Below are 15,609 nucleotides of genomic sequence, written 5' to 3'. Positions count from 1 at the left end.
ATTAATTCTCATATAAACAATGAATAAATTTTAAGTTGAACAAGTTTGTGTTGCATGAAGTGAACAATGCGTTAACTCTCCCCTCAACTGGTATTTCTTTACACACATTCTCCATAATCTAACAAACTTAAGTACACTTCCAATTAAATTTTAAACTAAGTTAATCAGAAAAACGTAATAACCTACGCAACTAAAGGGATGGTGTGTGTGTGTGTGTATGTGTTTAATTTTTTTTTGAAAATTCAAATAATTCATCAACATATGATTACTGTGCTAATTAAATTCAATATTAACTGAAACTTAACCACCAAAACACAGACAACAGATAAGTAACTTACCAAATTAACACCAATATAATCAATTTTTGCAGGATCCCCATCATCAGTTGGTATTCAATTCTATTATTACAACAAAATCAAATATTTAAAAAAAATTAAAATTTAGAACTGCTTAAACTATCATTGTTTTATAATCCTAAAAATTTGCTGTGGACAAACACGCAACTCCAATGCCCATACTGTAATCAAAAGTATGGGCAGGGGGGTTGCATATTCATATATAGCAAAGTTTCAGGATTATAAAAGTGAGAGTTTAGACAATTCTAAATTTTAATTTTTTTTAAATAACTTATTTTGATGTAATTATAAACTTGAATACAAACTGATGATGCAGGTTCCCACGAGAATCTATTATTTGTGTTAATTTGGTAAGCTTACTTATTTGTAAACTGTTTTGTTAGTTAAGTTTCAGTAATAATAATAATTTTAAAAAAATATATATATTTTTATTGACTGATAAATAAAATTACCAGAGAAGTTTACAAATAAGTGTATATGGGAATATGAAAATTGAAATTTTTAACATATGAAAAATGGCTGCCTGACCAAGATTTGAACCTAGGACCTCTGGATGAAAGGCCAAGGCACTACCACTCTGTCACAGAGATTGGGTGTGGGTGTGTGTGTGGTTATTTGTAATATCAAACTTATTAAAAGCTGTAATGTACACATCCGTTTTTCTCTTGCATATAAGTATAAATATATTTTAATATTATATAGTACATTTGTGAAAAAGCAAGATAGCTGTATTAATGTATTGATATAAAATTAGGTTATGGGGGAGTAATTCTGCCAAATTACACTACTAAAACATAAAAAAACCATACTATAATAAAATGAAAATAAAAAATAAAAGCAGGAGTAGAAATAAAACCTTTTCTAAAGTTAAAGCATTTATAATTTAACTTCAATTTACCTGTCATTACTGTTATTACCATCCGAATTGCTACATTTGTTTTTTACTGATCCATCATTTATCTTTTTATTTTTCTTATTAATCTTGTTAGTAGTACCCACATGTTTTTCAATACTGGAATCATTTTTCTTACTGTGAAGAGGTGAATAAGGCATAGGTATGGGCTGAAATGGGTGAGCCATCTTAGGAGTCTCCGTTTCTCTATTTCTACCACTAGTTGTTGAACTATTATCATTCCTACACTCATTCTAAAACAGAAAAGACATATGTAAATTTTTTACCACAGTTAATTCTGTTAACCACAGCAAGTTAACACAGAAACAAAAAGTATTATTTCTAGGAAAAAGGTGAGCGATGCGCCGCAAAAATAAATTACATTGTTTATGTTTCATCACAAATGATTTTGTTAAATCTTTCTGGCAATTGTAAGTAATTGTTATTATTTTAACGCCAGTGCTCCTGTGTAATTTCTATGTGTATAGTGATTTTTATTTGCATTTCTTTGTGTAGTTTTAGTGTTTTAAGTTTGTAATTCAACTAAACTGTGGCCGAAAATATAGCAGATAGATTGCGTAAAATTGATCAACAGCTTGATACTAAATTTACAGACAATGATGATGGATCATTGGCCTGAGATATTTCATATCTGTTGCTTAGGATTATAGTTTTTTTTTTGTACAGTATAAACTATATTTAGAATGAAATAAAACAGTTTCTCACAGATAAATTCTTCCTTGTTTTTTTGGATAAAAATAATCTTTTATTTCACATTTTATATTTTTTAAATTTTAATGGTTTTTTTTTTTATAAATAACTTCTTAAATGTAGAAAATTTTATTCTTCAAATTTTGACACCTCCTCTATAAAGTATCACTTATAGGAATGAGAAATTAATTTTTTACCAATACTTTAATTTTGATGGTTAAAGCACCAGTATTTTTAAGGATACTTCCTGAAAAAAATTTAGGTAAAAAATTTTAATCATCAAAATTTTGGCCCAGGGGTCAAAGGGTTAATATACTATACTATTAAAGTGAAATAACACAACAAAGCAAATTTAATAGGATTTAACATTAAATAAACATTAGTTAAGATACGTTCACTCTGAACACAGAACAGATGCACTCCTTTTTCTATTTAATTTCACATTATTTTTATACAGCAAAATTCTGATTTAAGTCAACTGTTAGAACAGAAATCAAAATATTTGACCTAACTTTCTTGGTAAACAAATATCTGGAAAAATTGCTATTTATTAAATGGCCATGTTTTAAACCCTATTGTTTTCCTGTATATTAAAAACTTACATAGCTACCATTTAAAAATGTTGCAAATATGTTTACACCAAAGATTTTATTTATTAGAGTGGTGTAAATATTTATATCAAACATTATTGTGATACCTCAATCATGAGATGCAAAAATTTTTCTTTAAAAAATAAAATGGCAGAAGAAAGAAAATGAAGGGAAAATTCTTCTTTTTGATATGTAGAATTCAAGAAATGAATAGCAAGGTAAACTACTTTTTTATTACAGTCTGAATATGAAGAAATATTGCTCAGCTAAGTAAAATAAATGCCCTCAATCAGCAGTCTAGATCACAGAAAAGCTAAGAGATTATGAAGAAAACTGGATATTTAACAAGACAGAAGCATCCAAAGATTCACAAATTCCAAGGAAACACTGAAGCATTAACAAAAAAGCTATTTCTTTAAAATGGAAAAACAAAGAATGGAAAATCTCTTATTGTGAACCAAAAAAAGTTACTCACCCATTCTCCTAAACACTGATATTTAATTTTGAACTCAGATAAATAAAACAAGCATAAGTAAAGTTTGCAAGCAGCAGTATACAAAGACAGAAGACAACTTTTTACTGGTTTCACATTTCTTCTTACAGGCATGCTGAAATAAATGAACTTATGCCAAGATATACAGAACATATTACTGCACTTTAGTGAGTTCCATATCTAGAATTATATACTGTAAAACAGCACAATTTGTTTCAGAAGACCCTATCATCCAGATAAAAATTTATATACTATGTATTTATTTATGAGAAAAATTTATATACTATGTAGACTGGAATTTAACCCTTCAGCATCAGTTTAAGTAACAGAAAGTATCATTAACTGCACAGTAGGTCACTACAACTATTCACAATAGTTACATCAGATACTATCACATGATTCTCTTAAAATTTTCATCCAAACTGTTTTTAAATCTTACATTGAGTTTTTAAATGTTTGATAATAATGCATACAACATTTTGGAGTGAACAGCTACATTTTCTGTCTGAAACAGGTTTACCAATACACTGGAACACCATATACTATGTACCTGCAGCACATCATAAAATGCAGGCTATACATTTTTTATGATCCATATTTAAAGGCTGCATCAATCACATATAAAGAAAATTAATAAAAAGTGTGCTTGAAATAAAATTCTGATGAATATTAGCAAACTTATAAAAAACTAAATTGGATAGAAAATGCACAACTGAAACTTTGCTTTAGTGATGTATATTATTTAGAATCACAGAGTGTTAGTAGTAACATTATATTTAAAAGATAAAAATGAGATAAAAAAATTGTATAACTCAAGCTCAAGTTGGATAATTAATAACTAGATAATTTTAAATAATAACCATCTAAAAAAATCTGATGTAGACACCACATAACTCCCTTCTACGACTATTAAATTACATATACACATTTTTAAAGTACATAAAATTTTATTTCATTAATAACTTATGTTATTTTTTCTTTTTAATTGTTATTTCTGAATTATTAATTATCGTAAAAGTTTTTTTTACAATCAGAGGTTAATAATTATTAATAAATCAATATATTTAAATTAAAAAAAAGGAGATGAAGTCCAATTCAAACCCATGTGCCTTCCTCATGTAAGATCTAAATATTTCATTAATTAAAATTTTATTTGGTTATAAGTCTGGAACCAATGAAAATAAGTATCACTTACGATATATTGTTGAAAAGCTCTTAATGAGGGCTTATAAGAGGCTTAATGAGGGCTTTTAAGAAAGGGGCCAAAATCCAAATGTTTTAGGATTTTGGGCTTTTTTGGGCACTTTTGGTTCAGTCAATTGCAATCAAAAGGGGAGGAGCACAACTAGATGTTACAACAGTCCTAAATCCACAATTTCAACATCCTACAGCTAATCATTTTTGAGTTTAGCGAGATACTAATATACACAGACATCAAGCCAAAACTAGCAAAATGATTTAGGAATGGTCAAAATGGATATTCACGAACACAATACTTCCTTTACTTTGTACAAGTAAAAAGCAATTATTTCAGTTTTATGTTTTTTTTTAATTGGGTTATTATTAAACATAATATAAAAAAACATGTTTACAGCTATTTGAAACTGATAAAGACAATTTGTTTTTAACAAAAATTCATGAAAAAGATATACTTACACTCTGAATAAATGTGTATGTAGATACATATTGAGAAGTGTGAAACTATCAACAAACACTCCAAAAAGAAAAAAAAATCCATTTTCTGTCAAAATAATTATCAAAATTTTGTTCATTGCTAAATGAAATGAAAATGTTCATATAAAGAAATTAAAAAAATATACACATTTAAATATCTTAAACCACATCTGTCAAAAAGACAGCACATTTAACAGAATAGTGACAAGGTAAAACACTCAATAAGTACAAGAATATAATTATAATTATAAGAAGACAACATAAGGAAAACACTTCTGTGTTATCAGTTTAAAAGGAATAACAAAATAATTTTAAAAATGTAACTCTGTAATGAAATGTGAAAGACTTTTGCGAACTCCTTTTGATATTACAGTTTGATATAAGGTAAAATAACTACAAAAATATACATTACAGTCATTTTTTTCCCTTCTCACACTACTTTAAAGACTTTTTCATTATTAAATAAATATACCTGTATTCCAAATGGATAAACTGATTAATGTTATACTTCATAGGTTTTCTTTCACTGATGCTGCAGTTTGCAGTTTTTTTTTCTCTTTCTCTTTTTTCTTGTTTCCATTATTTATCTTTATTATAATAAAGTTTTAAATTTAGTTTAGTAATCATAAATACTTTACTTGAGCATTTATGTTCACTTATGACAAAATTACTTTATTTTTTATTTTTACTAATAATCATTGGTTATAATATTGTATAAATCAATAAGGTTTTTTTTGGACATATCATCTCTAAAGCATTTGTATGTATTAAATACATAAATGATTTTTATTTATTTATTTCTAAAATAAATGGTAATTTACAAGTTTACATTAAAAAAGTTTAAGAAAAAAGTATTTTTGAGCTAATATTTTTCATTAGCTCAAATTAAAAATTAATAATAAATCGGAGAAAATACAACACAATTTAATTCTTGTGCTAAAGTTCATTACTTAATTTATATTAAAAACAAAATTATGTTAAATTAACATTATTAAATGACACTGATTCTCACATTATCACTTGTAGTTGAATCACTTTCAAGACAGCGTAAACCTTCTACTACATGCTGCAATGCCATATTGCATCTTTCTTCAATACTGCCAACCAATGGGAGTGGTGCTGTTGAAGAATCACTATATTTATAATGCCTTCTTCGATCACTGTTACCTGCAGTAAAAGAATAAAATTTAGCTAATATTTTAACAATCTGCCTCACTTGTAACAACTGCACCACAATCAATACAAATTATAATCTTGCCCGCAAAAGAAAACAGGTAAAGATAATAAATCGGTAGAAATTATGAACAACCAAGAATTTATCAGTGACTAAGAAAAAAGTGTTCTTATTTTTTTATTATATACAACAGTCTCAGTCTCTTGATTTATAAAAATGATTAAGACATATAAAATTTAATATTTCACATGATTTTTTAATATTTTATCAGAATCGCTGATATTACCAGTTATCAATTTTCAGTTATTTTTCTAATACTTTTAAGTAAGTATATGGTTCAAAAACAAACTTTGGGATAAAACTTGTTCTAACAATTATTCTCTACTTTCATTTCATTATAAGGCAGAATGCATTGATTATTCAAAAATGTTGAGCTGAAAACAAATACTTAATGCAGATTTAATAAAAAATAAATAAAAATAGTAACATAAAAACAGAAGTTTTTATATTATTATTTTTATTTATTTATTTTTAATTAAGACAGAGGTCTTAATCTGAAAAATAGTTAATAGAAATTTCTTTATTAGCCATAAGAGACTACACAATAAAAAACCCACATATAAAAATACTGAAAACAACACTAATAATCCACAGCATAATTATGTTCAATGTAAACATCAAAAGCAACATAAAAACAAAAACTGTTTTCTCATCTAGCTCTCCAAAAGTTTTTTCCTTGAACAATGATCAAATACATTGCGCAAAAGGTTACAGCTCAGTTGCTGGAAACAAATTTAAACAACAAAAATGTAAGCTCAAGATTTTTCCGCTGATGAAAACTTGGGAAATATATACACACCATGTTTAAATGTGATGTATATACATAGAGAAAAACAATAATAATAGTGAGAAATTTTAAATTTCATTAATTAAAATTAAAATCGAAGCATTTAAAGTGCAAATCATGCACATTTAACCCTAGAAATAAGAATTAGAATTGTTATTTCAACAACTATTTGACAATACAACTGTAACTAATTTATTGTGGTATACAATATAATATATTATAAATATACATATATATTTTATTTTCTCAGAGCATTCTGCACTTTTAGCACAGCATCATCTAAATCTACTTTTAACCTATCCTGGGCTTTTAGCTGCACCAAAATTATTTAAGTGTGATTATTTAAAAAATAATAAAATTTTCCATTTCATCACATGAAAATCTTAGGATATATTATTTATCCAAGTTAAAGTCTGAAGTCAAGTTCATTCTCAAGAAGAGCATCAGTACAAAGAAAGCCACTCTAGTCCTGAGACTAATCTTAGAAGGTAAGCTTAAGAATGTTCATCTAAATGGCATTTGTAGATCCAAAGGAGAAATATGATCACATAGAAGGAACAAAATGATGAATATTTAAAAAAAAATAAAACTAGAAAGTAGGAAAAAGACATATATGCAATCTGTACGAGAATTAAGTAGCAATGATAAAGGCAGATTCAGCCTTCACCTAACAAAAAAATGGAGCAAGACAAGGATGTAGATGCCTCCCACTGCTTTTCACCTAGTGTAAAGAAGTAATTCAGCATTGAAAAATAAATCTGAGGCTGAAATAAATATCCAAGGAAAAAGTATAAATGTTAAGATTCACAGAAGAAAGCAAAACATCTCTGAAAATCTATTTAACAGAATGGATTTATTGCTGGGACAAAAACTGTTTGAAAATAAATATGAGTAGAAAAAAGAAATAAAATAGCAAAAAAAGAAGAATACATTTTTAAAGGTAGGTGAATATAACATGCCAGAAGTTAAAAAATTTTGTTATTAAGGAAAAAAATTAAACAAGATGAATAAAATAAAGATATCAAAAACAAGAACACAAGGGAGAACTTTTATGCAGAAAAGAAATCTGTTAGTAATTAATAAATATATTTGAGCAAGTAAGAAAACTTTCATAAAAATATATTGTGAAGTGTGTGCTTTATGGTAGCAAAACATGGCCAGTAGGAAAAGCAGAAAGAGATAAGAATAGAGGCCTTTGAAATGTGTGTTGCAGTAGGATGTTGAAAAGCAGGTAGGTGACAAAATATGAAATGAAGATAAAGATAAGTTTGTGGGAAAATCTTGTAAAGAGATAAGCTAGGTTGGTGGACCATAAACTAAAACATTCAGATTTAGTTAAATTCATAATAGAGGGATATGTAGAAGGTAAAACCTGCAAAGGATACAGTAACTATGCTGAGGTTAAATGATTAATTCATTACAGAAAGGAATGGAGAATTGGAGTACAGTATCAAACCAGTCAACTGGACTAAATTACAAAAAAGCATAATTAAATAATAATTTGTTAAAATAAAAACAACTACTTATTAGAATCACAAATTTCCAAAGTGCCTAGTCTTTAAAGTGTTTCAATATCTTCCATATAGTAATAAATGGAAGAAATAAATCTCAGAAAAAAATATTTCTAGTGTTTTTTCTTAACAATTAAACTTTGATTACAATTTCATAATAACCTTTTTTTTTATTTTTTCATTTTGTATCTTACTGATAATTTTGTTATATTTTAACCAATATTTTCCACTTGATTTTTCATTGGAGATAATTTATTACCATTTTATAATTAGTAGATCAGACATAATTCAGATGTGTACCACTTTATACTAATGTTCAAAAAATCACTTTCAGATATAGGAAAAAAGAACTACCTTTAACAAATTATACTGAAACTTAATAAGTTGTTAATTAGTTAACAACTAGTCGTCAAAATGAAGGCTCTCAGCATATAGTTAAAAACAGAAAATAATGTTTAGTTAAACACCTCTCAAAAAAGATGTGATGTAAAAATTAAATTTAAAGATTCATGCTAAATTTATTAAAGAGATTCGCTTATATAAAGTTAAACAAAATATGTGTAATTAATTGGATGAATAGCTGCATACTATAGTATTTAATGCAGATAATTGTACAGGTAGGGAAGATACATCATTGGTGTTAATTAGTCAAAGGTTTTAAATCTAATTTAAAACACTACTCAATCCATTTACCATCTATTTGCTAACTAGTAATCCATTTAAAATTTCTGTAAATTTCCTTATTTTAAATTAACTTCATATACCTGATGGATGATGTTGAAAATTAGAAACGCATAATGATTTTACAGCAACTGAATTAGTAGCATCTTTATCACAATCAAAATCATCATAATCATCATCAACACTATGTTCATCAGTTGCCTGACTATCATTGTCATCATCTTCAGTAACATGATCAGTAGAATCAATGTCATTCATTGCAGGGCACGTAGGATCTGTATTCACTGGCACATATAAATCTGATAGCATGTAGTGAGCAGATGTAACTATCTGTATAAAAAATTAATAATTCTGAATTAAAAATTTTTTAACATCCATTATTAGTTCAAGTTAATAACATTTTATGAGCGGTAGGTCATACATAACCTGCTTCCAAACTTACATAATGTTTGCAGTACATTGTGACCAAATACCCATAAATCTTTATTATGAATTTTTTTGTAACCTTGAATAATATTTTGTATATTTTCTCGGTCTATAAATGAACATTTATTCAAAATATGTAATTAGATTTTAAAAAGATACAAACTTTTTTTAACGAAACAATGTTAAAAATACATTAATATATTTCAAAAATATTACTTTTTTCATTTACATTTGAAAACTTTATTATGCATGAATATACTAAATTGAAATATAACTTGTTTTAAACATATACATGCATACACCATGTGTGTGTGTGTGTGTATATAAATTAATTTATTTAAATTTTTTGTAGTCCATTCTTCCTCTGTATTTAAATTCTAATTATATAATATAAACTTATTCAACCACTCCACAAAGTACAGCATTCAAGAGCATTCTTATCTTACTTTTTTTTCCATTAAAGCGCTTTCAGACAAAGCCCATCTTCAGTAATGCTTTTTAATTTTTTTCTTTATTGACTGAACTATAATAAATATTTTTTTTATTCACTGAACAAATATTTGTTCTATAAATTTTAATGTATATGTATTCTAATGTGTAAATGTAAATAAAAAAAAATAGAAAACATTACTGAAGACAGGCTTATGCCCAAAAGCGCTGCAATGAAAAAAAAAAGGTAAGGTAAGAATGCTCTTTAATTCTGTAGTTTGTGGAGTGACTGAATAAGTTTATATTTTATATTGTGTTTGAGCGTGTGCAGCATGAATGCAGTTCTAATCTATCATCCTAATTTTTATGCAAACATTAATCATATTCATAATTCTTTTTACACATATTTGTCTAGTTTACAACCAAATTAAGTAGAAAGGATCGGTGAGAGTTTATACAGCCAGATGTCCTTCATGAGGAAAATTTATCATCATTATTTACATCGATAATGATGGTAGTTTAATGAAAAATAGCAAAATTTTGCTTGCAATCAAACTCGGGACCAGATGAATGTGGAAGCCAGCATTCTGTCCACTAGACAATGTCTGTTAACATGTTTGCATATGATAATCAGTGTATTATTCAAGGGATGTCATTATAGACTAAATATACTACATCAATAATTATACTTTATATTTCATCTTATAACATACCTGAGGATATTTTTCCTTTGGTAATAATGATAGACAATTTTTTAATAACATTCTTATAGTTCCTGGTTGTGAATTGGAATTGTGTTTCATATTTCTGGCAACTCTACATAATATCATAGCAACTGGTACTGTAAATGGATTCTGCCCTTTCTCTATGAGGCCTTCGGAACACAATGATGTTAAATCATATAGTTTAATTACTTCCTCATCTTTACCTATATTTCAACAGCAAAAAATCTTATCAGAATTCATATAAAAAGATAATTAAAAAATAAGGCAAATACAAAATAAGATCTTTCTTTTATGAAAAAGTTCAACACTAATATATAAGCTATACAATTGAACATAAGTACTAGATTGTACTGAAAAATGTTTCATTATGAATCAAGTGAGACTTTTTGTCTGTATGAAATAAAGAAAAAGCCTCTTTTTTTAGAAATTCAGATTATTTTGAACATTCAATGGAAAATACATAATGCAAAATTTTCATCTTGTGTAACCAAATACATTTGGAAAACTGATATGTAATAACATGCACAACTATTTTATATGTAAGCAATAAATACTGCTACATAATGACAAATAGAAATACCAAAAGGCCTAGCTATGTTAGTCCGGCCAGCACTCTTTCAATCTTTTCTTACTTTTTCTTGTTTCAAATGAAAGTTAATTCTAATATATTACAACTGTATTGAAAAAGATTTTCCACTGAATACTTGAAAAAATGTACACATTACTTATTTAACAAAAGAAAATGGGGTAAAACAAATTAAATGTTTGAGATCATACAACATTTTGGAAGCTTATGTACAAGTTTTTTCTTGTAAAATTGTGTTTAAAACAAAGGTTTTTATTATAGCCCACTAACATATTTTCAGAAATCATATAAATTAAAAAATGTACAAAATATGAAATGAAAAGGCCTAACCTAAATGCAAGATAATAAACTTTATCTTTCAAATTAAACATGAACATAAGACATTATATAACTAATGATGAAAAATGAAATCTTATCTTTAAATAACCAATAAGTATGTCCAGCTTTAGTGGCATTCGATTTAAGAAATGATCGAATATTTTGTGCCACATCTTGAATTAATTTTGGTGAAAATTTAGAATCTGGCATTGTAGGTAGATCTTCAGTTTTAATTAATTCATAACGTTGAACTATGCCATCAAGATGATAACACATTACAACTTCTGGTACATTACACATTAGATTATCTAACCAATAATCAATGCCAGTCAATACACTGATTGGCTTTGCCATATCCCTAAAATAAAAAATAAAATCTTTTACTTTTATTAAAAGTACAATAAAAAAGGCACCTATGTAATTCAGACAGTAGAGCAGTCAAAGATCCAGTTCTCACCCTACATGTATACATCACTAACAGCATTATCCACCAACACTAGTATTTTTTAGGGTAACTTAAGAACAATCAGTTGATAATATTCAATATATATACACATATATATATAAATATTTTTACTAAAATGATTAAATTGCTCTTTCAGAACTGTTAGAATAGTAAAGAACTGTTTCTGATCATACCAATCAGAACAATTAAAGCTGTATTCAAATATTATATTAAAACAATTATGTTTTCAATTATACAAATTTAAGCAAACCAAACAGTAGCATCACTATAACAAAAAACTGTATAATATTTGTATACATACAACCTTACTAAACTGATTAATATTACCAGGGATAGTTTACAACCACCAATACATTTTCTAGCAGAAAACTTAAATGTAGATCATACCCAGTTGAAAATATTTGATTTTACATCAAAGATTGATATGCTTTATTGAAATAAAGAGTATGCAAAAAAAAACTATCAGATATTATAGAATAATGTTAAAATTTAAATACTAACCTAAGCCTTAAGCTGATACAAGGATGTGTTGAACCACCAAATATTGGCATATCAGTACCAAGTAACATCTGTATATCTTCAAATGTCCAAACAACATTCCGAGCAAATTTATGATTAATTGTAGGATCAGGAAATTCTTCTTCTAAACGTGGTTCTGGTAGGAATCGAGCTTTCTAAGATGAAATTAAAAAGTATAAAGAAATAATAAACTAATAAAAAAAACTCAAATATAACTTCATAATTAAAAATAATTTCATACCAAAAACAATAGCCAATTCATTTACTATCACCATTAACATTGTACACAAATTTATATGATTTATCATCAATACAAATATATTGTTAAATATCATCAGTATACATTTGTTGTATTGTATTCTATTATATAGATTAACAGTAATATTATTAAAAGTAACATTTTAATTGCTTTTGTCAACAATAATGTTTTCATTATTTAATGCAATATTAAAATTTTTAAAAGTGGCATTCATCATTACAAGTTCAATTTTACAAAGATAAAAATATATCTTATATTAAATAGAACCCATTAGCAAGGTTTAGCTCTTACACCAAAGTTCAGTTTGTTTACTTCTTTTTTTTTTATACCAGCCAGTTGACAAATTCGATGCTATTCTACATTTCTTTCTGCTCCGTACTAATCTTCCAATTTTAACCTAATTAATACATGAGACATATTACATATTAAAAGAAATTGGAACAAATTCACTTGCCGCCTAGTAACCCAGAGGACTGAAAAAATCATGTCAGTCAAGTTGTGCAGCAAGACAAGCATATTGGTAATGCACAGATGTTAATACTAATATAGTAATAATTACATGATACAGTAATGATTTTAACTAGTTTCTGAGAACAAATAAGATACTTTTTAGATAAAACTTATACAACAGATATTGAGAATGATGAAGATGAAATCATTATAAAACTATATTCTATACTTTCTCAAGAAATGTCTGTATGTAATTTCCTCTTAAATTTATTGATTAAACTAATTTAAATACACAACAACCATCAGACTGAAGTATTAATCATTCAGCTGTAATAAAAGAACAGGAAACTCAAGAGTCAAGACAGTAAGCTTGAATTGTATAGTCAATTTTCACTAGTTTTTAACTTTTTCTCAGAAAAAATACTAAAACAAAAAGAAATGTCTGACATCTGAGTAACAATCTAACAACTACAGGAAGAAATAATAATTTATTTTGGGATTCACTAATAATCATTGTCATTTAATTTTAACTGAGAATGAGAAGAAACAGAATGGTTGATTCATCTCTAAAATGGAAATTCAATCTCAACAGAAATATTATTAATGGAATATTGTATAGAAAATACATGGCAATAAACTAAGTCAGGATAAACACATCAGTTTGTTTTTAATACAGGTAAATTAAAAAGGAGAAAATTAAATAGATAAGAGGAAAAAATTAAATAGATTAAAACCAAATATATCAGTGAAATGATTGATGACATAATATAATAGATACAGAGAGGGCATATTAATTTTTTATTATTAATGTTGTTTATAGAATAAACAATATTAGTAATCCAATAATTACTTGGTAGCATTTACCTTGTATATAACATGTCTACTCAGTTTCTTTTTCATTTGCTAATTTGAAATGCCCATTTCACCAAAAAATGGGCATCAGATTTTTTTATTTATTTTTTTTTTACATCTTTCACATATTTATAACAATTTTATATGAAAAACACCAAAAGACTAAAGAATAACACTTTTATAAATATAAAAGTATTATATTTATAAATATAAATATAATATAAAATATTAAATTTCTTTTTGTGCTTTTAGATAAATGAACAAGTGAAGCAAACATAGAAAATGTAAATAAAATTAAATAATGCCATTTTGTATGTGAATTGTCATTGTGAATTACATGATAAAGAAGAAAGTGTGTTAAGACATAAGTATATAGATTTTTTTTTAAATTAATTTCTTACACTAATCACATGGGCAAAAAATCAGTAAAAGTAATATTTATATTTCAATAGCAAAAAATACATGAGAAAATTCTTTTCATAACTTTCAGTTTACCTCTTTATTTGATAAAAGACTTACATTCAAGGCAGCTTTCAGACTACCATATAACTTTGTAATATCCCAATAAATGTCACTACAAAAATACCTCTAAATGGGTCTTACACATGAGTACTTGAACAAAGAAGCAATTAAAAAATTAAAACTTCACAAATATAAAAAACAGCAGGAGTACTGAAAGAATATAGGTCAAATTAACTAATTCTCAGATTTTATAAAACCTTACATATTTATTATCATGTGTTGGTGTAGCATCTGATTGAGGTTTATGTCCTTGTCCATTTATTGTCGTCTGTTGGCAATGACGAGATTCAGATGATGGTTCAGCCAAGCTATGATGTAAAAATTTAGATACCAATGACTTTTGTTGAAGTGCATAACGACTGTTATTTCACATCTTCACGTATTTAATTCTATAATAACATTAAAATAAATTATTTTTATAATTTGTGAATTTTGAATTGTCAAAAATGTTACTATTTCATAAATTTTGAAGTTACTATGGACAAATATGCGAATTCTATCCAGTAATGGAATGATGTAATTTTTTTCCCTATTAACTAGTTTTTACAGTACCTTCAATTGGTATTAAAGTCTATATCTTTACAACCAACATATTCTTTTAATTTTTTGTCATTTTATTTAAAATTATGTTTTATATTTTGGAATTTTGAATTTAATAAAATAAAATGACAATTTCAAATAAAACAATAAAAAATTAAAAAAATAAGTTTCAATGTAATATATAAGAATTTAATACCAACTGACATTGCAGGATACTGCAAATACTAGTTAGAAATTAATATAGTAACTTTAACTTATTTAATTTTTGTTTTGGTGGTTTACATTTCATGTAATATTAAATATTGCATGATATTATTAACAGAATAGTCAATATGTTGATGAATTATATATATATTTATATTATTTGGCAGAAATAAACAACAGATTAAATGGTTCTAGTCAAAATGATAAATCATCCCAGTTTATCCCAAACCCAGGCAGTCACTCTATGGATTGATGTTTCTCTATCCACTCATAATCCTTAAGCTTCCTTTCTTCTACTTTAATCAGATACTATAGGAATTCTACCAGCTGCCAACTTGCTTCCATTTATAGACATGACATCTTTCATTATTCAGTTGGGGATCG

At 26.4% G+C, this 15,609-nt stretch overlaps 1 pseudogene; it reads right to left on the bottom strand.

Moving 5' to 3' along the window:
• Positions 1 to 14,845, bottom strand: part of LOC142325680 (erythroid differentiation-related factor 1-like) — a 45,020-nt pseudogene extending 30,175 nt beyond the window's left edge.
• Between the last annotated feature and the right edge of the window lie 764 nt (positions 14,846 to 15,609).

This window comes from Lycorma delicatula, chromosome 5, assembly GCF_047948215.1.
Source record: "Lycorma delicatula isolate Av1 chromosome 5, ASM4794821v1, whole genome shotgun sequence".
Taxonomy (NCBI): domain Eukaryota; kingdom Metazoa; phylum Arthropoda; class Insecta; order Hemiptera; family Fulgoridae; genus Lycorma; species Lycorma delicatula.
Note: the sequence above shows the minus strand (reverse complement) of the source record. Positions and strands in the feature narration are given on the sequence as shown.